Source organism: Sturnira hondurensis, unplaced genomic scaffold (assembly GCF_014824575.4).
Source record: "Sturnira hondurensis isolate 20B ecotype Veracruz unplaced genomic scaffold, ASM1482457v3 Scaffold0015739, whole genome shotgun sequence".
In the NCBI taxonomy this organism is placed as follows: Eukaryota; Metazoa; Chordata; class Mammalia; order Chiroptera; family Phyllostomidae; genus Sturnira; species Sturnira hondurensis.
The window spans coordinates 140454-166274 of NW_028088370.1; the positions used below are offsets into that span (position 1 = coordinate 140454).

A 25821-nucleotide genomic window follows, 5' to 3' on the forward strand; every position below is an offset into this window, starting at 1 on the left:
TAAAATTAAAAAAAAAAAACAAAGCCATGTGGCACCTTCTCAGGGCCCACCAGGAAGAGTCCTTTCACCCCTTTTCTTCCAGGCAAAGTCTCTCTTGCTTTCTAAGCCACATGGCAAAAGGGAGCACCCCAAAGCCCTGTGGCTCTGACTCTCACCAAAGCTGTGGGGTCCCCACTCTGCCAAAGCCATGTGGTTCTCCTCGCACATGGCTGCCGTGCCTGGGTTTAAGTCCCCAAGCCAGTCTTCCTTTGCAGCCCCATTTCCAACTCCTCCTACAATCAATTCCACCTGCCAGCACTCCCATATCTTTCCAGCTTTACTGGGCTGCCATCGTGAGTCTGGGCAGGGGTGGCCCCCTGGCATGGAGCCAGTCTTCCCCACGCTCTCACATGGCCGCTGTAACCAGGGGGAGCTGCCTCCAAGTTACATCTGGGGTGAAAGTCACTTCCATCCCCCTGGCTCAAAGCATGGCCACAGCTATTTAACATATATCTATGCAACCAGTTAAAGGTTGTAGCTATGTTAAATGACCATGCCTGAGGTCAGGTACAAAGCTGTTGCTGTACAAAACAGCTCCCAATGTCCCTGCTCCATGTGTCCCATCCCCCAGCTCAGACTTGGAGGGGTGAGGACATCCTATATATATATATTTCTAATATTTCCTGGACACCTTGAGTTCTGGACCCCATTACAAATCCCTGTTTGGGGACCCCCCTCTTGGCTGCATCCTGTTACAATTATATTTGAGAAATGAGAGCATCAATATCTGATTGGATAGAAGTAGTTACAATTCTCAGTGAGTTCTCAGGGTACTCACCAGATATTTTTGGTTCTAATTTCACTCTTAATGTGTTTTCAAAATAGTTGTTCCCAAATATAGGTGCTGCCAAATAGTAAGGACATGAATAAGGTGTGATTGTGCACACATGTGTACAAATACCAGAGCATATGTACGTTTATTTTACATGACATTGCAACACATAATCACAGAAAAACCCCTCATAATGTTTTAAATGAATTTACAATTTTGTGTTGGGCCACACAGCCATAGCCATCCGGGGCTGCATTCAGCCCGTGGGCTGTGGGTTGGACACCCCTGAACTAAAACAACAGAAACAGTACTCATGGCAGTTTCCAAACCTAAACATTCTTGGAACTTTGTTAATATTTCACAGCTACTACATTGTAATATTTTGTATTGTCCTAGCCAACAACATTGTCAATCCTGGCTTTCTCTCGAAAGCTCAAGTGAGACTATTTCAAAAACTCAACTGAGAAAACAGAAGGCATCCCGAGTCTGGCCGCCCCACTGATGCCATCACCATGGGCTGCAGACACAGGAACCACCCTCGGCGTCAGGGTGGAGACGGGAGAAGTGGGGGAATGATGGCAGCCTTGGCATCCGTCTGGGTCTGCAGGGTGCTTCAGAAGACACCCAGGTGACGCTCTTCTTCCTCGGCATTTGAAGCACTTCCTTTAATGTGCAGCCAGAGTAGTAAAGAAAGAATTTCTTTTTCTTTTCTTTTCTTTTCTTTTCTTTTCTTTTCTTTTCTTTTCTTTTCTTTTCTTTTCTTTTCTTTCTTTCCCTTTAGATGGGAAGGGGAAAGGGAGAGAAACATCAATGTATGGTTGCCTTTCATGCGTCCCCTGCTGGGAGTTGACCTGCAGGGAACTGGCCTGCAACCCAGGCATGTGCCCTGACTGGGAATCAAACCGAGATCCTCTGGTTTGCAGGCTTGTGCTCAATCCACTGAGCTGCCCCAGCCAGGGCCTCTTTTTGTTTTCATAATTAAGAATTTTATCTCAAAAGTGATAAATGTTCATTATCTAGTAAATTCTGAAAGATACATAAAGAAAAAGTTAATCATTTCCCCACTAACCGCCCATTTCATTGCCAGTGGGTAACCAATGTCAACAACTTGATGTGTAAAGAATATCATGAATAATATGGGCACTTGGCAGAGAGCCCAAGAAAGTCCTGGGCAATGCACACCTTCAAAAGGGAGATGAACCTAAAAATAAGAATCAAAAAGGCACAGCTAGTGTTCTGCAGTCAGGCCTGAGAAGTCTTGTCAGAGTGATGGAGATGGTCTAACACCAGATTGCGGTAATGGTTTCACACCGCTTAAACTTATTAAAAGTCATTAATTTGTACACATAATATGTGTGAATATAAATTATACCTCCATAAAACCATTAAAAAAATTAGTCAGGGAGTTAGAAGGAAACCAGGTGCTGGGAGCAGAGCCTAGCAGTGAGAGGGGACTCTGCTCTGTGAAGGCCGCCTAGACACCCGCAGCAAGCAGAGTAACGCCCCCCGAAGGACGTCCATACCCAACCCCCAGGGCCTGTGAATACCTTACATGGATGGGAGGACTTTGCAGATGTAAATAAGTTTATTTTTAATAAACCTTTAAAATATATTTTATTGATTACATCATTACAGTTCTTCTATTCCCCCTGCACGCCCCTCCATCCTGCACACCCCCTCCCCCACCCTTCCCCCCCCTTTAGTTTATAACCACATGTCTCAAGTTCTTTAGATTCTATATTTCCCCTACTATTCTTGCCCTTCCCCCTATCTACTTTTTACCTACCATCTATGCTACTTATTTTCTGTACCTTCTCCACCCTTCTCCTCCCACTCCCCTGTTGCTAACCCTCCATGTGTTCTTCATTTCTGTGGTTCTGCTCCTGATCTAGCTGTCCTCTTGGTTTGCTTTTGTTTTAGGTGTGGTTGTTAGTAACTGTGAGTTTGCTGTTCTTTCACTGTTCATATTTGTGCTCTTCTTTTTCTTAGTTAAGTCCCTTTAACATTTCATATAATAAGGGCTTGGTGATGATGAACTCCTTGAATTTGATCTTATCTGAGAAGCACTTTGTCTGCCCTTCCATTCTAAATGAAAGCTTTGCTGGATAGAGCAGTCTTGGATGTAGGTCTTTGGATTTCATGACTTCGAATACTTCTTTCCAGCTCCTTCTTGCCTGTAAGTTCTCTTCTGAGAAATCAGCTGACAGTCTGATGGGAACTCCTTTGTAGGTGACTGTCCCCTTATCTCTTGCTGCTTCTAGGATTCTCTTCTTCATTTTAATCTTGACTAATGTAATTATGATGTGCCTTGGTGTGTTCCTTCTTGGGTCCACCTTCTTTGGGACTCTCTGGGCTTCCTGGATTTCCTGGAAGTCTATTTCCTTTGCCAGACTGGGGAAGTTCTCCTTTATTATTTGTTCAAATAAGTTTTCCACTCATGGGTGTTCCTCTTCCCCTTCTGGTACCCCTATAATCCATATGTTGGAACATTTAAAGATGTCCTGGAGGTTCCTAAGCCTCTCCTCATTTTTTGAATTCTCATTTCTTCATTCTTTTCTGGTTGGATGTTTCGTTCTTCCTTCTGGTCCATTCCATTGATCTGAGTCCCAGTTTCTTTTCCATCACTATTGGTTTCCTGTGCATTTTCCTTCATTTCAATTAGTTTAGCCTTCATATGTTCCTCTTTATCACTTTTTGAGATAAAATTTGTGGCTAAAATCAACCAGTTCTGTGAGCATCCTGATCACCAGTGTCTTCAATTGTGCATCTGAGAGGTTCGCTATTTCCCGGTCACTTAGAATTATCAGCTCTGGAGCTTTGAGTTCTTCTTGAACCTTATTTTGGACTGTTTGTGCCTGGTACCCTGTTACGTATGAGGAGCAGAGCCCTAGGTGTTCACCAGGGCGGGGCCACTCAGTCGCTGGGTTGTGACGCTGTATGTGGGGGCGGGGCCGAAGGAAAGCAATGGCGGCCCCCTCTGCTGCCTCCCGCTGCCACCATGGGCTTCATGGTCTGTCCCACTGTGCTCGAATGTGCAACCATGGTCAGCCCGCTGCTGGGTTCACTGCTGGGAGCTGCACAGTCCGTCTCACTGCTCACTCCCCTGCTGGTTTATCTGCGCATGAATTTGTGACCGCAGCCAGCCCACCACCCTGAGCCCTCACTGGGTCAGCCCAATGCCAGGCTGCCTGGGCACCTGGCTCAGGGGATCTTTCTTGCCTGTCCCCACTTGGCTGCTGGCTCCACCCCTCTTACCGGTCCATTTGAACAGTTCGTTGTCCTCGGATTTCCGTATAGTTCAATTTTCTGTTCTTTGGCTGTGTCTTTGTTCTCCAAACCTTTGTTGTATTCAAACTTGGTTGTGGGAGAAGGCACAGTGTTTCCACCTAGGCCTCCATCTTGGCGGAAGTCTAAATAAGTTTATAGACTTTAGAATGGAGAGAGCATCCTGTCTTTTTTGGTAAGCCCAACCTAATCACATAAGCCTCTTAGGGCACTTTCTCCAGCTGGAAGCAGAAGATGTAACCGAGGGAGAAGTCAGAGGGTGGCTCATTGCTGCCAGCTCTGGGGTGGAGGGGTCTTGTGGAAGCACAGGAGTGAGGCCTCTAGGAGCCCAGGGTGGCCCCCAGTTGACAGCAGCAAGGAAATGGGGACCTCAGTTCTACCTAAAACCGGAAGGTATTAATTTCTGCCCATGATCTGAACAGTGAATTCTTCACAGAGTCTCCCCATCAAAGTCCAGCCAGGTGACACCTTGATGCCTGGTGAATCCCAGAGCAGGGAAACCAATCGGTGAAATCCGGGCTGGCCTGGACTTCTGAACTACAGAACTATGAGACAATGAACTTGTGTTGTTTTAAGTCTCTAGGTATGTTGCAACATGTTAGGGCAGCAATAGAAGACTAATACAATACCTAACTATAAATCTGATGCCAGGCCCACTTCAAACCTTTTAATGGACGACCCTCCATGACCCAACCCCTGACTCATTCATCAGCCAGAGGGCTGCACACCCTGCTGTCTCTCCCCTCCCTTCCTCTCCCTAATATGCCTTTCCTCATTCTCTTGGACTAAGGTCAGACACCACCTGTTCCAGAAAGACTTTCCTGTCTGTGTTACATAGCACACTCTGGATAATTCCATCTCTGTAATGCAATAGTGTAATTATAATAATATAGTGTCTAATTACAATGATACAGTATTACAATGAACCACTCATGTGCATGAATTCCCCCCTAAGGTGAAACTGCCTTGAGCAGGAGCAAGTTTATTCATCTTTGCTTCCTCAATGGATCCTCAAGACATATGATTTACATATGCCATTTGGAAGAAAAAGTTGCAGTAACTAATAATCTTATTAATCTACAAACAGATTAGATCCTTAAGGGCTGTTCACATGTCCATTCATTTGTAAGAAAGTAAGTGGGGGTTAGGCTTGAAACAGGACTGTGTGTTAGTCCTCAAGCCCCAAACAAGCTCCTCTCATCCTCCTTGCAAATAATGGTTTTTATTACAACACTGTTGCCCTTCCTCCACATCTCCACGTCAGTGAGAACTCCTCGCAAATAACCAGGTCTGCACTTGCCTCCTGGTTACTCATCTGGATGCTGTCTGTGTCAGAAGGGCCTTGAGAATGATACTGCCAGAGGCAGGTGACTAGAATGCCTTCACTAAGCTTCCTCAGCCTGTAAGTTTTCCTAACTGATATCAAGCTGGTGGACATGGGAGGCATTTGCCAATCTGTCATCCTCTTCTCTGAATGATTAATGTCAATGACACTTTTTTTGCAGGTTGCATAATTAGATATTTGTTCTTCCAAATGGTTTCTATTAGGGAAAAATGCATCTCAGGTGCACATGATCATTCACCATTTTCTTGTGACTTACAATTATTTATGTCTAATATCACACTTTCTAACTAGTACTAAACTCTGATGAGGGATGGAGATTTAACAATATCTGCCAAACATTCAAACTGAGCTGAAGGTTATAGTTTGAGGAGGTGTTTGCGTACAAGCACTTCATTCCATCTAGCAGAGGTGGCATATGCTGTTTTCAGGTATGGCTTGATTTTTTCCTATAAAGGTTTACAAGTTGAACAAATAGAAAAAATTGTGTGTTTTGACTTGAAATTAAAATTTCATTGTAATATTAAAGCACACATATTTACAGACAAATGCTCCAAGTGTCCACCATTAGCTTCCATAGATTGTTGAGAATAATGATCCGTGAACTGACAAGCATGTAGTTTTCTATACCTTCTCACTGATCTTCTCCCTTCAATAAACAAGTACCTAGATGAGCACTGTCTCAAATCTATCGTGTAAACTAAAGGTGGCTGCAGGTGTTGCTAAATAGTTTCACACTCATGTTCCAGCATCTGCTGAGCCCTCGGTCGGACTTTTCTTCCCCCTAATAGCCACTCATGATGCGCGAACCTCTGACATAGTCCTGACAGCCTGAACCTCTACTTTGTCACCCAAACTATAACTGGTGGAATCATATGATGTCACTAACACCAACCAGGAAACAGTACAAATTTATCACGCTTTATCTACATTTGTAAGTGTCTTCAACATTCAAATGTGTAAATGTTTTCCTGAGATACTCGGAAGCTGAGAAGCATGGTAGAACGCTCTCCTCTAAGAGAAAATCCAGGCTTCTTGTCCCAGCTTCTGCGGTTTCTATATGATCTGCCCCTCATATTCCTCTCTATACAACCCTTCTGTCTGACCCCTCCATTCATTTTCTCCCACTTTTGGTGTTTCTCATCACTCCTTTCCCTACCCAATCAAACCCAACCCATATTCCTGAAGTCCCCAATTTTTTCATGAAGCTATTTCTTCCTCCTCTGAATTTCTAAACAATTTATTAGGAATCAGAAAATGTAATCAGACTTCTGGCCAAGATAGAGGCATAGGTAGACACACTGTGCCTCCTCTCGCAATCAAAAGAAGGACAACAAAAAAAAACAACCAGAACTGACAGAAAATCAAACTGTATGGAAGTCCAACAACCAAGGAGTTAAAGAAGAAACATTCATCCAGACCAGTAGGAGGGGCGGAGACAGGCAGTCAGGTGGAGAGGACTCGTGGCAAGGTGGCAGCTGGTGGGCAAGGTGGCAGCTGGCGGGCAAGGCGGCAGCTGGCGGACCCAGGAAGGTGGCGGATTGTGGACTGGGCAGTCCCACATTCATGTGCAGATAAACCAGAAAGAACAACTGGGGAGCGAGACAGACCTTGCAACCCAGGGTTCCAGCGCCGGGAAATAAAGTCTCAAACCTATGATTGAAAACACCTGCGGGGATTGAGGCGCTAGTGGTAGAAACTCCTAGCCTCACAGGAAAGTTTGTTGGAGAGACCAGCAGGGCCCTAGACCATAAACAAAAGCACCCATCTGGGAATCAGCACCAGAACGGCCCAATTTGATTGTGAATAGCAGAGGAAGTGACTGAAAGCCAAGCCCAGAGCTGAGCAAGCTGCATTGTTTCCTCTCAGACCCCTCCCCAACATACAGTGCCACAACACAGCGAAGTGGGTTGCCCTACCCTGGAAAATACCTAAGGCTCTGCCCCTTACTGTGTACCAGGTGAGATGAGACAAAAAAAAATATGGCCCAAATGAACAGATCAAAGCTCCAGAAAAAATACAAGGAAGCAACAAAGAGATAGACAACCTATCAGATGCACAGTTCAAAACACTGGTAATCAGGATGCTCACAGAATTGGTTGAGTATGGTTGTAAATTAGATGAAAAAATGAAGTGATGCTAAGTAAAATAAAAGAAAATGTACAGGAAACCAACAGTGACGGGAAGGAAACTGGAACTCAAATCAATGGTGTGGACCAGAAGAAAGAAAGAAACATTCAACCAGAAGAGAATGAAGAAACAAGAATTGAAAAACATTCAGGAGAGGGTTAGGAACCTCCAGGACATCTTTAAACATTCCAACATTTGAATCATATGGGTGCCAGAAGGAGAAGAGGAAGAGCAAGAAATTGAAAACTTATTTGAAAAAATAATGGAGAACTTTCCCAATCTGGCAAAGGAAGTAGACTTCCAGGAAGCCCAGGAAGCTCAGAGAGTCCCAAAGAAGGTGGACCCAAGAAGGAACACACCAAGGCACATCATAATTACATTAGCCAAGATGAAAGATAAGGGGAGAATATTAAGAGCAACAAGAGAAAAGGAGACAGTTACCTACAAAGGAGTGCCCATCAGACTGTCAGCTGATTTCTCAAAAGAAACCTTGCAGGCAAGAAGGGGCTAGAAAGAAGTATTCCAAGTCGTGAAAGGCAAGGACCTACATTTAAGATTACTCTATCTAGCAAAGCTTTCAATTAGAATGGAAGGGCAGATAAAGTGCTTCCCAGATAAGGTCAAGTTAAAGGAGTTCATCATCACCAAGCCCTTATTCTATGAAATGTTAAAGAGACTTATCTAAGAAAAAGAAGGCTAAAAATATGAACAGTAAAATGACAACAAACTCACAGTTATTAACAACCACACCTAAAACAAAAACTAAGCAAACAACTAGAACAGGAACAGAATCACAGAAATGGAGATCACATGGAGGGTTATCAGTGGGGGTAGTGGGTCAGGGAGAGAGGGGGAAAAGGTACAGAGAATAAATAACATAGATGGTAGGTAAAAAACAGACAGGGGGTGATTAAGAATAATATAGGAAATGTAGAAGCCAAAGAACTTACATGTATGACACATGGACATGAACTAAAGTGGGGGAATGTGGGTGGGAGGGTGTGTGCAGGGTCGAGGTGAATAAAGGGGGGGAAATGGGACAACTGTAATAGCATAATCAATAAAATATACTTTAAAAGAAAATTTAATCATAAATAAATCAGATGTCTCTATATACATCAAGAAAAGGTTTAATTTTAAGAATTGGAACTCTTCAGATTAAAGATGGTAGGTTAAACACATGTATTTACCTTGGTTGATGCCAGAACCAAAATACAATGGCAGTAAGAAGATTTTTCTAATCCCACAAGCCCACAAGAACAATAAAAAGGGAGAGAAGACCATAAGGGGAAAACTTTTAAAGACAGGTAATAGATGGATACATGGCAACTGACTTACCAGAACTGAGAAAGCAGAATCTTGAGCTGGCAGTGGGAAAAAATGAGAAGTCAACAGATTTTCTTCACAGAAACCACAAAAGACACAGAAGTTGGCACCTTTAGGCAGGAGATTAGAAGAGCCTTCTGTAGAGAATCTAGCCAACCCAGGAAGACAGACACTGACATAAGGAGTTCCCTGATGGCCAACAGGGTCTCCCTAGAGGGAAGGCCACAAGATAGGCCTGTCCACATGTGCAGAGCTGTGTAACAGCCCACATTTAGGTATGAGCAGAAACCCGTGCTCTACCAGGCACTTGAGGAAAACATCTGCACTATGTAAAAGACAGAGGCCAGATGCATGAGTGGATAAATAAAATGTGATACAGCCTTATCCTGGTAACTCAGTTGGTTGGAACGTTGTCCCTTACCCCCCAAAAACTGAGGGTTTGATTCCCAGTCAGGGCACATACCTACGTTGCAGGTTTGATCTTTGGTTGGAGTATATACAGGAAGCAACCAATCAATGTTTCTCTCTCTCTCTCTCTTGCTCATCAATATACATGTCCTCAGCTGAGGATGAAAAAAGAAGAGAATAAAATGTGATACAAATTCTTTTTTAAACGATTTTATTTATCTTTTAGAGAGAGGGGAAGGGAGGGAGAAAAAGAGAGAGAGCGAAACATCAATGTGCAAGAGAAACATTGATCGGTTGCCTCTCTCATACCCCCAACTGGGGAGCTGGCCCACAACCCAGGCATGTGCCCTGATCAGGAATTGAACCTGATCAGGGTTTTCACGCTGACATTTAACCTAAGGAGCCACACCAGCCAGGGCAAAACAGGAAATTTTGACATAATCCCACCATGTGGATGAAACTTGATGACATTACACTAAGTGAAAATAATATTCAGTCACAAGAAAAGAAAAACTGTATGATTCCACTCCTATGAGGCACCTACAATAGTCAAACTCACAGAGACGGACGGTAGAACGGTGGGCGCCAGGGCTGGGGCACAAGGATGGGGAGCTGGTGGGTGACGGGCTCAGGGTCTCAGTTGGGAAGATGAAAGGAGCCCTGTGGACGGAAACACAACCTATGGACGTACTTAACACTCCTGAACTACTTGGAAATGGTGGAGATGGTAATGTTGTGTTATGGGCAGTCCATGTTCACAAAGTCCTAAACAGGCGGAACTGCACTGGATTGCTTAGAGACTTCGACACGCAAGAAAAACTGTCACGAAAAGTCAGGAGGATGCTGATCACCAGTCACAGCGGTCACTACGCCTCCAGAGCAGGGGCCGGCCTGGGGTGGGGCCGGGCCCTAGGAGGCTGGTGATCTTTTATTCCTTGACTTGGGTGATAATTCTTTTAATATGCATTTCTGCAGTAAAAGAGAAAAAACACTTAGGAAATGACTTTCCAGGCTGATGGGGCCCAACACAGCAAATAAGAGATCCAGACCAAGAGTCTCAAATCACTGGGGCCAGGGAAGGTCCCCACCTGCTTCCGGAGAGACGAAATGCTCTCTGAGAGTCACGCCCCAGAATGGAACTGGGTTTCTCGGGGCTGTGAGAGCCAGAGAGAAAGTGGTGCAGGCAAAACACCGTGAACAAATCACTTCCCATCTTGAGTTCTCTATCCAACCTATAAGCAGGGGTGTCCAAACTTTTGGCACCTCTGGGACACACTAGAAGAAGAGTTGTCTTAGGCCACACATTAAATTCTCAACATGTAATCACAAACAAATCCTGTAATGTTTCAAGTGAATTTACGATTTTGTGTTGGGCCACATTCATAGCCATTCTGGGACACATGCAGCCCATCAGCCACAGGTTGGACACTGCAGGTGGGACACTTTGACAGTGTAAAAGTAAAATAAAGACATTTTGTGACATAGCAAAGTCTCAGAAATGTACCTTTACTTATCACGGCACTAGAGAATGACCTGAAGCGAGGGATAAGGCAAGAAAGAAGAAGGAACAGAATCCAGGAGACTCAGGATCCAATTTGAGAGAGACGTGAGGGGGCCCCAGCAGATGGGGAAGGGGATCCTCAAGGAGGCAGCTGTGCAGCGGGCCCGGGAATAACCACTCCCAGGCGCAGGCAGGTCAGAAGGCTACACAGAGGGGTCTCTAAGAACGTTAAGCCAGGGAGAAAAAAGGGGGTGGGGGACTCGGCTTGTTATGTTGTTGTTCCAGAACCTGAGCCAGTCCAGCTGCAACAGAGCTCCTCCAGCCGCCGGACAACATCGTCTCGTTTACTGGAGCAGCCGCCACCCCTGACAGCAACAACAACTGCGATGACAGGAAGCGGCGTTTCCCCTGCCAGCCGCCTCAGCAGTTCCTGGGTGGAGCTCCCCATGAACAGCAGCAATGACAATGGTAAGAATGGCAATGGAGAAAATGAGGGGCTGGAACATGTCCCTTCCTGGTCCTCTATCCACAATGGAGACATGGAAAAGATCCTTTTGGATGCACAACATGAATCAGGACAGAGTAATTCAAGAGGCTGTTCTCCCTGAGACAGCCCTTCCCCACAAGAAGATGAGCAAATTACATTTGATGTGGAAATGCACACCAACAGGGACCATAGCTCTCCATCAGAAGAAGAAGCTGTAGAAGGAGAGAAAGAAGTTGGTACTTTGAAGAAAAGTGTACACTGGGTGTCAGGCTGGTCCAGTAGGCTGAGAACATTCCGGCACTCAAAACGATCTGTTTCTTTAAGCATGAGTAGAAGCGGTACCATGAAGAAAGGGAGTCTTCTCTGCGGAATTTCTTAAGGTGTTCATTCCATCTCTCCTCCTGTCTCGTGTTTTGGCTTTGGGGCCAGGCATCTATAACAGGAAACGACTCGGCTCGCCTTCTGCCAGCCCCTACTGAAGGAAAGAAGCCCCTGGCAAAGTGTGTGACCTGTGAACTGGTGTATTGTCACAGTAGTGTATTTGAACTTGAGACCATTGTAAGCATGACCCAACCTACAACCCTATTTTTACATATCCAAGTTCCAGTAATTCTCAAATCCAGTATTTTATTCAAACTCTGTTGAGGCATTTTACTAACCTCATTCCCTTTTTGGCCTGTAAGACACTTTAGAATTTCCTAACAGAGTTTACTGTTATTTAGAAATTTGTAAGGGCTTTTTTACTGCAAATGCTGCCAGCAGATAATAACTTTGTCAATAATGTCATTGTCTCCTTTTAGTACCACCAGACTGAGACCTGAATCACTCATGGTATAAATTTTACTCTTGCAAGATGACTCCCATCTCTCTCTAAAAACAAGATCAGGTTGGCAAATGATATAAAAGCTCTGTTGTTTTGTTTTTCAAGACAAAGGCAAACTTCCCTAAGCTTGAACTGGTTAGTTATTAAAAAGAAAGCAAGAAAAAAGACACAAGACACAAGAAAAAAAATATCCTGGGGGATAAAAAATTATTTTAAATGAGCTTTGGAGCTGCTCTTGGTCTAAGCTCCTGATGGTGCCTTTTCACTTTTAGGAGGTGATCTATGTAAATACAGCTATGAAAAGGAATAGGGACTAAAGTACATCAGCAGATTTTACTACTAATATGTTGTAATGCTGTCTTTTCTATGGTGAAGATCTCTATTTCTGATAAGGAACGTCTTGGGCCTAGAAATATATGAAATTGCTTTGGGGAGAAAAAAGGAAAAGAAAATCAAACCATTAGAAAATCTAATGTGTTTGAATGTAATAAGATATTTAAACCTCAAGGCAGAGTTTAGGCTTGAATTAATGTTATACATACAATGCAAACATAACAACAAAAACCAGACACAGTATGGGAGAGAGGGAGGAAACCAAAAGTGCAGGAAAATAGTCATAGTAACTACATTGTTCAGCTGTGAACAGTGCGCAGTGATGTGCACTCGGAACATCTATGTGACCAAAACTGTGTATGGTACAGTAACATGGGAGGAATAAAGACAGGAAGTGTATGAAAGATGAAAGAGTTAAAGCTTTGACTTCCAAAATGATAACAGATGAGGCCTTCAACCAAAAAACCAGAAAGTAGCAATATGAGCATGCAACTGAGATATCTGGAGAATAGAAAATAATTAGCGAAAGCAGTTGAATTAGTGCCTCTAGGGAACAGGAAATGATGGGGGAACCCCGGCTTTTCATAATAAGTCTCACAGATCTGAACAGCTACATATGTAACTTTGGAAATCAATCAATAAGTAAATGAACACACCTGACGGAAGAGAATGTTCCCATTTCAGTCTGTGTGCATTTTTAGAAGAAGCACATATAGAGTCCAGCACAAATAATGCCCCTTCTTATTATAAAATCATAAGCATGAAATTCTGTAGCATAACGATGTCACACTCAAAAGCACACTGTATGACATTTTAGGTGAAATGTTCACATTATATCTATAAATTATGACGCCCATATTATTACCCTACCAACCACACTCAAGCAGGTCTTCTGCCAGACATTGTATTTTATTTTTATGCAAAGATGTTTCAATGGATCAAAGGAAGAAGTTGGTTGAAAATAAATATTTCTAGTCACTTGTTTGGCAACCTTCTGGGCAGGGACATATACTTCTCCTCTATAAGTAATTATTTATAAAACTGAGGCAGTTTTAAAATATGACCATCAATTCTTTTTTAATAGCTTAAAGCAATAACCATTTTATTAAGCTTATAATTCTGTGGGTTGGCTGAGCAGTCCTTCTGAGCCATAAAGTCTTTGACACGACTCCCATCAAGAGGTGGGGTCTGTGTCCATTCTCCTTAGTCTGGCTGTGACCGCTTCAATAAAGAGAGCCATGTGAGTGATGCTATGGGACTTCTTAGGATGGGCCATTAAAGACCATGCAATTTTCATCTTGCTCTCTGGAAGTCTGGAACTCCCAAGGAAGAAGTCCAACTGCCTCGCCACGACTATGCTGATAAGGATACCTGTAGACACTATGATTGAGCCTGTTCTTCAACCATCCCAACACAAACTACCACCATATAAGTGAAGAAGCTATCCTGGAAGTGGATTCCCCAGTCCCCACTGTTCTTACCTCAGACAGTAGAGTCACTCCCAGCCGTTCAGGTCATCCGAGCAGATGACCTGGAACAGAATATAGCTTTCCTGATATGCCTTTTCCAAATTCCTGACCCACTGTGAGCAAGATGATGCCTATGGCTATTACAATGCGAAGTTAATCACTGGATGCTAAACTGATGCCTAAATTAACTACTGAATGCTAGTTAATCCTTTGTCTCTTTTAGACACTGACAAAGCAGCAACAGGAAGAGCATTTAAAGAAACAATAGAGAATAAGTAGCTTAGATGGCAGGTAGAAAATAGACAGGGGGGAGGGCAAGAATAGTATGGGAAATGTAGAAGCTAAAGAACTTGTGACACATGGACATGAACTAAAGGGGGGGAATGTGGTTGGGAGGGGTGTGCAGGGTGGAGGGGAATGAAGGGGGGGAATAGGACAACTGTAATGGCATAATCAATACAATATATTTAAATAAATAAATAAAACTCTAAAAAATAAAGAAAGAAACAAACAAACAAAGTGGCTGTTCAGGAAATCCTATAATAGAGAATGGGAGAAGAGCTCCCTAGTCAGGGATAAACACAAGACACTCATATAAACCTATAAGAATAGTGTCAGAATGGCTATAATTCCGGGTGGAACTGAGATTGTGAAACATGCTATAGACAACGAAAAGGGCTTTTATATCTATATTTGGAGCTAGAAGAAGGAAGAAACAGGCCCATTGCTTAGCATAGATGGTGTAACATTAACAGATGACCAAGAGAAAGGAGAACCTCTCCACTTTCATTTGGTTTGTGTTCTACAAAGAGAATGATGCTCAAAATTAAATTGGTCTAAAGGTATAGTTCGGAGGAAACTGAGACCCTGAAGAAGCGAAGAATGATGAGAATACTATCTCAATTAAAATGTTTAAGACCACAAATTGGGATGCAATCCATCCCCAAAGGTGGTGAAAGAAACTGGAGATAGAGTTTTGGAAATACTGTATACAAACTTTGAAAAATCTTAGAAAATAGGAAAAATACTGGGGATAGTAAAATCCCATTCTGACTTTCAATAAATGCTAAAATGGAACTTATAAAACTATTCAACAGTGACTTTGATGTCAGTCACCCTGACAAGGTTCTGGATACTATATTCTTCCGATAACTCGTGAGCACCAAGCAGAGGGAGCAGAGAGAACTACTCAGGCTAAATAAACCTCATTTGCCTTTTTGTAGTATCACAATAAAATGACAATACTGTTAGTGGAAATTTTAGAACTGTATTTGCTTTTTGCTTGATTTCAAGGAAGAAACATAGTCTTCCAGGACATCTTTTTGGATCAGATAAAGAACCCTGAGCCCAGTATAGAAATCTGGTGGGTGTACTGATGTTTGAACACTAATACTAATTAAATGTTGATTTGGGTGATGTCAGCAAAAATGGCAGACAGTAGCTATGAAAACTCACTCCTCCATAAAAGCAATTTTTAAAAGCCAGCAAAAATTGTCAGAATCAACTTTTTTGACAATTGTTTAGTTTTTATTTCATAACCATAAACTTAACTCTGCAAACCAGCTGGACTTGGAAGGGGTAGGGAAAACATGGAACCCAATGAACTGCATGGAGAACAACAAGATTATAGAACATTCCAAGCAGATGGGGGTGAAAGGGTGCCCTCCTGAGCTACAGAAGGAATGCTCAGGTGATTAAGGTAAAATGGAAGTCAAATTTCTGAGAGTTGTCCACAGTCAGTCACGGTGATCTTCTTGCTGCTCTTGTCTTTCCTGGATGCACAGCGCTCCATGGCCGTCCCAGCGTCCGTGCCGTCTTTCCCCGGCCGAAGACCACATGCTTGCCGTCCAGCCAGTGGTCTTGGCAATGCAGATGAAAAACTGGGAACCGTTTGTGTTGGGTCCAGCATTTTCCATGGACAAGATGCCAGGACCTGTGTGCTTCAGGATGAAATTCTCATCATCAAATTTCTCCCCATAGATGGACTTTCTACCTGTGCCGTTGTGGAGTGCGAAGTCACCACTCTGGCACATAAATCCCAGAATAATTCTGTGAAAGCAGGAGCCTTTACAACCAAATCCTTTCTCCCCTGTGCTCAGAGCACGAAAGTTTTCTGCCGTCTTTGGAAATTTGTCTGCAAACAGCTCAAAGGAGACACGACCCAAAGGCCCGCCCTCAGCAGCAATGTTGAAGAACATGATGGGGTTGACCATGGCTGAACCCAGGAAGGTCCCAGGGGGTGGTGGCATCTGTAAGGCCAGAATCAACTTTTTAAAGACTCTATAACTTAACCAAAGGCTTGCAGAACATTGAAGAATGCTTATTCAAGAAAGATGGCTGAAACTTGGTAGGATGAGGCAGCTCTGTGACTTTAACTTGCCCTAGTCCTGTTCCCAACTCTCCAGCTCTGTTGCAAAGCTGAGAAATAGCCCCACATTCCCATTGAAACCTGGCAGCCACTGGAGGGAATAGAATGGAGCCAGAACTCTTTCCAAGTCTTACTCCCCAAAATAGTCATTATTGGCACTGACTTTTGGTTCCTTGAAAGACCCAACATACAAGGCTGTCTGTATTTGGCTTCACCTGGAGCTTGCCAAATGCAAAAAGCCAGCTTCTCGGGTGATTTGTCAAAAGTAGTTATAGGCAAGTGTTTTAATTTTACAGCTGCCTGAGGTACTGAATAGCTTTTAAAGTAAATAACAGGCTAACCAAAAAGCTTAAAAAGAAAAACAGGGAACCCTAGCTGGTGTGGCTCAGTGGATTGAGCGCTGGCTGGTGAACATGCCTGTGTTGTGGGCCAGGTCCCCAGCAGGGGGCACACAAGAGGCAACCACAACTGATGTTTCTCTCCCTCTCTCCCTCCCTTCCTCTCTTTCTAAAAAATAAATATACAAAATCTTTTTTAAAAAAAAATGAGGAGATAAAAGCTCTGACGTGACAATGTGAAGATACCCACTCACTCCCCAGAAAATCAAAGCTGGTGGAAATGAAAAAAAAAGTCTCTGAAAATTGTTCTAATGGTAAATAGCCCATGAAGAAACATTTATTAAATAAAACCTACTAAAACTTGGTAAGAATCACAAGTGTCTGCAGCATTTGAGTCAAATCAATTCCCTTCCCCCTCACTTCCACCACCTTCCCTTTCACCAGCTCAGTTTGAAGGAGACTCCACTCTAGGAAGGTATGGGCAAGAAGATGATGTTTCCTCTCCCCACACCTCCCAGTCAAGCCTTGCTTACCATATCTTGCCAGCATTTTTCATCCCCTTTAACTACAACTTGAAGAAGCTAAATTTCCCATGAGTATGGCAGAGAAGTAGGGGCCCCCTTACCCTGTGAAGCTACTACTCATAGAATGGAGTCTTTGTCCCAGGTGTGACAGTCCCAGAGTACAGGGGCCCCAGCTGCCCTCACCCCAGATTGCCAATAGAACATGCTGGGAGGAGCAAACCAAGAAGACCAGAGGCTGCTGTCCTGCCCAGTGCCCAGAGTAGTTGCTGAGAGATTTTTTCCCAGGCAAAAGCACTCAGTAGATGAGAGACTCCAGGCTCTCCCAAAGGCAGTAACTTTATTTGAAACCTAGTATGAGAATGGTCAACCTTAAGGGCTCTCTTTTTAAAAAGCTCTTCTTAATTAAGAACCACAAAGCTAAACCATAGGTAACTTAATTAACCAGAGAGCATCAGGAAAAGAGACAGCTAAGAACCCTCCTGGGGTCAAAACATACCTCAAAGACCAGCCCAAAATCTACTCCTGTTCACATTTAATTGGATCAGACTGCCGAGCAATATATGCCCCAGGGAACTGTAAAAAGAAGAAGACAAAGAGAAGAAGGAGAGGAGAAGAAGAAGGAGAAGAAGAAGAGCCCCCCAGTAATTAGTGGAGCTTAATAAGTGATGTGTAACACCAAATGAAGCAGACAGCTTAACAGAAATTGGGGAAAGAGAGTCAAAGAGTCTGTTACAACTACTGTCATCCCAAGGTGATGGTGTGCACACCCAAGGTGATGTTCTCTGAGGAGCAACACCAAAGATTTCACACTGAGAGGAAATAGACTTAACTAAAATAGCTTAGTCAAGTCATGAAACAAGCAAACAAACAACAAAAACAGTATCTAGAGAGGAAGAAAGGGAACAGTTGCTACAATATAATACATTACCTAAAATGTCCCATTTTCAATAAAAAGAAGGAACAGATGTAGAGTTTAACAAACACCATGCTTAAAGAAATAAAAGAAGGTATGATGATAATATCTCATCAAATAGAGAATATCAATAAAAAGGTGGAAATTATTTAACAAAAAAAAACAAAACAAAAAGATCCAAAAAGAAACTCTGGAGTTGAAAAGCACATTTACCCAAAGGAAATATTATGGGGGCTCAATGGCATATTTGAACTAATAGAAGAAAGAATCAGTAAACTTGAAGATTAGTAGATATTATGGAATCCAAAAAAAAACAGAGAGAAGATAGAATAAAGAAATATAAACAAAGCCTCAGAGAAATGTGGGACACCTTTAAACACACCAATATAGGAGGACTTCCGCCAAGATGGAGGCATAGGTGGAAACACTGTGCCTTCTCCCACAACCAAGTTTGAATACAATAAAGGTTTGGAGAACAAAGACACAGCCAAAAAACAGAAAATTGAATTATACGGAAGTCGGACAACAACGAACCAAATGAACCGTTCAACGGGACGGTAACCGTTCAACGGGTGCCAGCAGCGGAGCAGGGTGGGGCAGGACAGATCCCCGACCTAGGCGCACAAGTGGCCAGGACCCAGTCAGGGTGTGGGGCAGACTGACTGAGGTCACGCATTCTCACACAGTGAGACGGACCACGCAGGCCCCAGGGGGCAAGGGCTGACAGCGGTGGCACACTCGAGTGCAGTGGGACAAAACGCCTGGACCCGGTAACAGTGGCAGCTGCCGCACCTGTGGGGGTCATGGCAGGAGACGGCAGACGGGATGCCATTGCTCCTCGTTGACCCCGTCCCCACATACAGCATCACAACCCAGCGACTGAGTTGCCCTGCTCTGGTGAAAACCTAGGGCTCTGATCCTGCTACTTAACAGGCATGAACAGCCCAAAAGATGGTGCAAGAAGAACTCAAAGTCCCAGGGCCAATAACTCTCAGTGACCGAGAAATTGCCAGCCTCTCAGATGCACAATTCAAGACACTGTTTATCAGGATGCTAACAGAACTGGTTGATTATAGTCACAAAATAGAGGAACATATGAAGGCTAAACTGATTGAAATGAAGGGAGATGTCCAGGAAACCAATAGCAATAGAAAAGAAACTGGGACTCAAATCAATGGAATGGACCAGAAGGAAGAACAAAACATCCCACCAGAAAAGAATGAAAAAATGAGAATTCAAAAAAATGAGGAGAGGCTTAGGAATCTCCATGACATCTTTAAACGTTCCAACATCCAAATTATAGGGGTACCAGAAGGTGAAAAGAAACAGCCATGAGTGGAAAACTTATTTGAACAAATAATAAAGGAGAACTTCCCCAATCTGGCAAAGGAAATAGACTTCCAGGAAGTCCAGGAAGCTCAGAGAGTCCCAAAGAAGTTGGAACCAAGGAGAAACACACCAAGGCACATCATAATTACATTAGCCAAGATTAAAATGAAGGAGAGAATCCTAGAAGCAGCAAGAGATAAGGGGACAGTCACCTACAAAGGAGTTCCCATCAGACTGTCAGCTGATTTCTCAAAAGAGACCTTACAGGCAAGAAGGGGCTGGAAAGAAGTATTCCAAGTCATGAAATCCAAAGGCCTACATCCAAGATTGCTCTATCCAGCAAAGCTTTCATTTAGAATGGAAGGGTAGATAAAGTGCTTCTCAGATAAGGTCAAGTTCAAGGAGTTCATCATCACCAAGCCCTTATTATATGAAATGTTAAAGGGACTCACCTAAGAAAAAGAAGATGAAAAATATGAACCGTGAAAGGACAGCAAACTCACAGTCATTAACAACCACACCTAAAACAAAAGCAAACCAAGAGGACAGCTAGATCAGGAGCAGAGCCATAGAAATGAAGAACACATGGAGGGTTAGCAACAGGGGAGTGGGAGGAGGAGAAGGGGGGAGAAGGTACAGAAAATAAGTAGCATAGATGGTAGGTAGAAAATAGATGGGGGAGGGCAAGAATAGTAGGGGAAATACAGAATCTAAACAACTTGAGATACATGGTCATAAACTAAAGGGGGGGAATGGTGAGGGAGGGGGTGTGCAGGATGGAGGGGAATGATGGGGGGAATAGAACAACTGTAATGGTATAATCAATAAAATATATTTTTTTAAAAAAGAAAACTCCAATAAGTAGGCAGAGATTATACCCTGGCTGGTATGGCTCAATGGATTGAGAACTGGACTGTGAACCAAAAGATTGCTGGTTCAATTCCCAGTCAAGGCACATGCCTAGGTTGTGGGCCAGGTCCCCAGTTGGGGATATGTGAGAGGCAAACAATTGATGTTTCTCTCCCTCTCTTTCTTTCTCCTTTTTCCTCTGTCTAAAAATAAATAAAATTTTCAAAGGTAGAGATTATTACATTGCACAATCTAAAAAAGACAACTTTAGTATATGTGCAGCCAAAGTGAGCACTACAAAAGACAACTTTAGACTGAAAGATACAAATAGATTGAAAGTAACAGTATGGGAAAAATATATCATGCAAAAAGCAACCCTAAGAAATTTGGAGTAGCAATACTAATATCATACAACATAGACTTTAAAACCTTTTTAAAAAGTTACTTCAGATAAAGAAGGACATTTTAAAATAAAAAAATCAAGCTAGCAGGAATATATAACAATTGTAATCATGCATGCACCTAAACAGAGCCCCAAAATATATGGAGCAAAGTCTAAAATAATTGAGGGGGGAAGAGTAAATTTAACAATAATAGTTGGGTATTTCCATACCTCATTTTCAATAATGGATAGAATGACTAGACAGACTTCTGGCCAGGATGGAAGCATAGGTAGATACACTTTGCCTTCTTGCAAAACCAAAAGGACAACAAAAAAATTAAAAATAAAACAGAACTGACAGAAATCAAACTGTATGGAAATCCAACAACCAAGGAGTTAAAGAAGAAACATTCATCCAGACTGGGAGGAAGGGCAGAGATGCGCAGCTGTGTAGAGAGGCCTTGTGGCAAGGCAGTAGCTAGAGGGCCAGGGAGTCCCACGCTTCTGTACAGATAAACTGGGAGGAACAACCAGGGAGTGAGATAGACCATGCAACCCAGGGTCCCAGTGCAGTAAATTAAAGCCCCAAAACCTATGACTGAAAAAAACTGTAGGGGTTGCCATGGCAGGAGAAACTCTCCCAGTCTCACAGGAGAGTTTGTTGGAGAGACCAGCAGGGCCCTAGACCATAAACAAAAGCACCCATCTGGGAATCAGCACCAGAATGGCCCAATTTGATTGTGGATAGCAGAGGAAGTGACTGAAAGCCAAGCCCAGAGCTGAGCAAGCTGCATTGTTCCCTCTCAGACCCCTGCCCCACATACAGTGCCACAACACAGTGAAGTGGGTTGCCCTACCCTGGAAAATACCTAAGGCTCTGCCCCTTACTGTGTACCAGGTGAGATGAGACAAAAAAAAATATGGCCCAAAAGAACAGATCAAAGCTCCAGAAAAAATACAAGGAAGCAACAAAGAGATAGACAACCTATCAGATGCACAGTTCAAAACACTGGTAATCAGGATGCTCACAGAATTGGTTGAGTATGGTTGTAAATTAGATGAAAAATGAGGCTATGCTAAGTAAAATAAAAGAAAATGTACAGGAAACCAACAGTGACGGGAAGGAAACTGGAACTCAAATCAATGGTGTGGACCAGAGGAAGAAAGAAACATTCAACCAGAACAGAATAAAGAAACAAGAATTGAAAAACATTCAGGAGAGGGTTAGAAACCTCCATGACATCTTTAAACATTCCAACATTTGAATCATAGGGGTGCCAGAGGAGAAGAGGAAAAGCAAGAAATTGAAAACTTATTTGAACAAATAATAAAGGAGAACTTCCCCAGTCTGGCAAAGGAAGTAGACTTCCAGGAAGTCCAGGAAGCTCAGAGAGTCCCAAAGAAGGTGGACCCAAGAAAGAACACACCAAGGCACATCATAATTACATTACCTCAGATTAAAGATAAGGAGAGATTATTAAGAGCAATGAGAGAAAAGGAGATAGTTACCTACAAAGGAGTGCCCATAAGACTATCAACTGATTTCTCAAAAGAAACCTTCCTTGCAAGAAAGAAGGGGTTGGAAAGAAGTATTCCAAGCCATGAAAATCAAGGACCTACATCCAAGATTACTCTATCCAGCAAAGCTATCACTTAGAATGGAAGGGCAGATAAAGTGCTTCCCAGATAAGGTCAAATTAAAGGAGTTCATCATCACCAAGCCCTTATTCTATGAAATGTTAAAGAGACTTATCTAAGAAAAAGAAGATAAAAAATATGAACAGTAAAATGACAACAAACTCACAACTATCAACAACCAAACCTAAATAAACAAAAGCAAACTAAGCAAACAACTAGAACAGGAACAGAATAACAGAAGTGGAGTTCACATGGAGGGCTATCAGCAGGGTGGGGGAGGGGGAAAGGTGCAGGAAATAAGTAGCATAAATGGTAGGTAGAAGATAGACAGGGGGAAGGCAAGAATAGTATAGGAAATGGAGAAGCCAAAGAACTTATATGGCACGACTCATGGACATGAACTAAGGGTGGAGGAAACGGGTGGGAGGGAGTATGCAGAATAGAGGGGAATAAAGGAGGGGGGGGAATGGGACAACTGTAATAGCATAATCAATAAAATATATTTTAAAACAAAAGAATGACTAGGCAGTAGAGCAACAAAGGGAGAGAAGACTTGAGCAATAGTAAATACAAAGCAGGCCTAACAGACATCTATAGAACGTGCAGTCCAACAACAGCAGAAGCACATTTTTCTCAAGTGCACATGGGACGTCCTCCAGGAAGAACTGCATGCTAGGCCACAGAACAAGCCTCGTTTAGAAGGATTGAAATCATATAAAATGTGTTCTCTGATCACTATTTAATAACAGAAAGAAATTTGGGAAATTCACAAACATGTGAAAGTTAAACAACATACTGTTTAAATGACCAATCAGTCAAAGAAGAAATCACAAGGGAAATTAGATAATGCTTTGACATGAATGAAAATGAAGATACAACATACCAAAACTATGGGATGTAGCTGAGCAATGCTTAGAGGGAAATTTATAGCTATAACAACTATAAATTTGAACTACAATAGGTATAAATTTGAGCTTGTATAAGAAATGCCCATATTAGAAAAGAAGAAAGATTTTAAATCAGCAATCAAATTGTCCATCCTATGACATTGGGAAAATAAAGGCAAGCTTAACCCAAAGCAAGCAGCAGAAAAAATAATAATAATTAGATTGACAGAACAGTATTGAGAGCCCAAAAATAAATCCATATATCTATGGTCAGTTGATTTTCAACAACAGCGCAAGACAATTCAATGGGGAAAGAATAGTCCTGTCAACGAATGGGGTGGGGATAGTAACTGGAGATCCACATGCTAACTCACACCACATACAAACTCAAAATGGAGTAACTCAAAGGCCTAAATGTGAGAGATAAAACTATAAAGCTCTTAAAAGAAAACATAGGCATAAACCCTCATGTTGGAGTAAGCAGTAGCTTCTCTCAGATAGGAAACCTAAGCACAAGTAACCAAAGAAAAATAGATAAATTGGACTTCATTGTGCTTCAAATAAGTGAAAAAGCAACCCACTGAACAGGAGAAAATATTTGCAAATCAGACCTTGATAAGGGCCTAATATCCAGAATATGCAAAGAACTTTCATAACTCCATAGCGAAAAGATCGACATCCCAATTTTAACATGGGCAATGGACTTGAATAGATATTTCTCCAAAGAAGATATACAAATGGCCAATAAGCACATAACCACCAGAAAAATGCAAATAAAAACTACAAGACACCACATCACACACACCTACTTACTAGATTGGGTATATATATATATATATATATATATATATATATATATATATTAAAAAGACAGATAATAACATAATAACAAGTGTTGGGGAGGATGTAGAGAAACTGGAACCCTCATACACTGTTGGTGGGATGTTAAATGGTGCAGACACCATGAAAAAGTCTGGAAGTTCCTCAAAAGATTAAAAACAGAGTTACCATATAAATCTATCAATTCCACTCCCAGGTATGTACTCAAGACAATAGAAGACATATGTTCACACAGAAACTTGTATTTGAGAGTTCATAGCAGCATTATTCATAATAGTCAAAAAGTAGAAACAACTCAAATGTCTACTAGCTGATAGGTGGGTATGTCCATGTGGTATCTCCACAGTCAAATATTATTCTGGCATAAAAAAGAACGAAATACTGACACACGCTATGACCTGGGTAGATCTTGAAAACATGCTAACTAAAAGAAGTCCAATGCAAAAGGCCACAAATTATATGATTTCATTTACATAAAATATCCAAAATAGGCAAATTCATAGAGGCAGAAAGCAGATTAATGGTTGCCAGGATTCAAAGGATGGGAGAATGGGGAGGGGAGTGACTGATAATGGGATTTCTTTTTAGGGTAATGAAAATTTTCTGGAATTAGTGGTGATGGTTGTACAACCTTGTGAATACACTAAAAAATCACTGAACTAAACAGTGAATTCACATATAATTCACAAAACAGTGAATTATATGTTATGTGAATTAGCCTTGGCTGGTGTGGCTCAGTGGATTGAGCTCTGGCCAGTGAACCAAGGGGTCACTGGTTCAATTCCCAGTCAGGACCCATGCCTGGGTTATGGGCCAGATCCTTGTTGGGGGTGTGCAAGAGGCAACCAGTCAATGTACCTCTCACGCATTGATGTTTCTCTTACTCTGTTTTCCCTCCCTTCTCATATAAATAAATAAAAATCTTTTTTAAAAAAGTTGCTTTCAGGGGTCAGAGCAGTTTGAGCAGAGGCCAGCCACTCCAGGTTTGCAAAGGTCCTCTGCCCCCACGGCTCTCAAGCACCCAACACGCACCCGCCCCACCACCACGATGCCCAAGAGGAAGGTCAGCTCCACTGAGGGGCCGGTGAAGGAGGAGGCCAAGAGGAGATCTGCGGGGTTGTCAGCTAAACCTGCTCCTGCAAAAGTGGAAACCAAGCCAAAAAAGGCAGCAGGAAAGGACAGATTTAGAGGCAAAAAGGTGCAAACAGAAGGGAAAAGGAGAGCAAAGGGAAAACAGGCCTAAGTGGCTAGCCAGGAACCTGAGGAAGCTCTACCTGCGGAGAACGGAGAAACTAAAAAATGAGGAGAGTCCTGCCTCTGATGAAGCAGGGGAGAAGGAAGCCATGTCTGATTAACGTCATATATCAGGTCTCACCAGTGGTCCCTGTCTCCCTTCTTGTACAATCCAGAGGAATATTTTTATCAACTATTTTGTAAATGCAACTTTTTTAGTAGCTCTAGAAACATTTTGAAGAAAAAGGGAATTCCACCTCATCCCATTTTTTAAGTGTAAGTGATTTTTTTAAGAGGTGAAATCATTTGCTGCTTGTTTACTTTTTGGTACAACCAGAAAATCGTGGGATACTGAATATGGGAGGCTTTGATTATCTTGGGTGCCAGCTAAACATCCCATAGGTGGGGGTAGTTTTTATATCCCATAATACAAAGCACACTAAATGGCAGTTTGGAGTCCGTTGTGCATTTACCATGTCTTGAACATTTTTTTTTCATGTCTCGAACATTTTAAATTACTTCTAGTCTTGTGTTTTGGGTAGAAGTGTTTCCTAAATAAAACCACTCCCTGACATTGGCTCCCTGCCATCAGAAGTTTGTGCACT

The 25821-nt window shown here is 42.5% G+C and overlaps 3 pseudogenes; 2 read left to right on the forward strand and 1 right to left on the reverse strand.

Moving 5' to 3' along the window:
* The first annotated feature begins 11157 nt into the window (after positions 1-11157).
* Positions 11158-11972, forward strand: LOC119000465 (BCL2/adenovirus E1B 19 kDa protein-interacting protein 3-like; annotated as a pseudogene).
* A 3568-nt stretch (positions 11973-15540) lies between these two features.
* On the reverse strand, positions 15541-16167 carry LOC119000466 (peptidyl-prolyl cis-trans isomerase A-like; annotated as a pseudogene).
* An 8831-nt stretch (positions 16168-24998) lies between these two features.
* LOC119000467 (non-histone chromosomal protein HMG-14-like) lies at positions 24999-25544 on the forward strand (annotated as a pseudogene).
* The last annotated feature ends 277 nt before the right edge of the window (positions 25545-25821 follow it).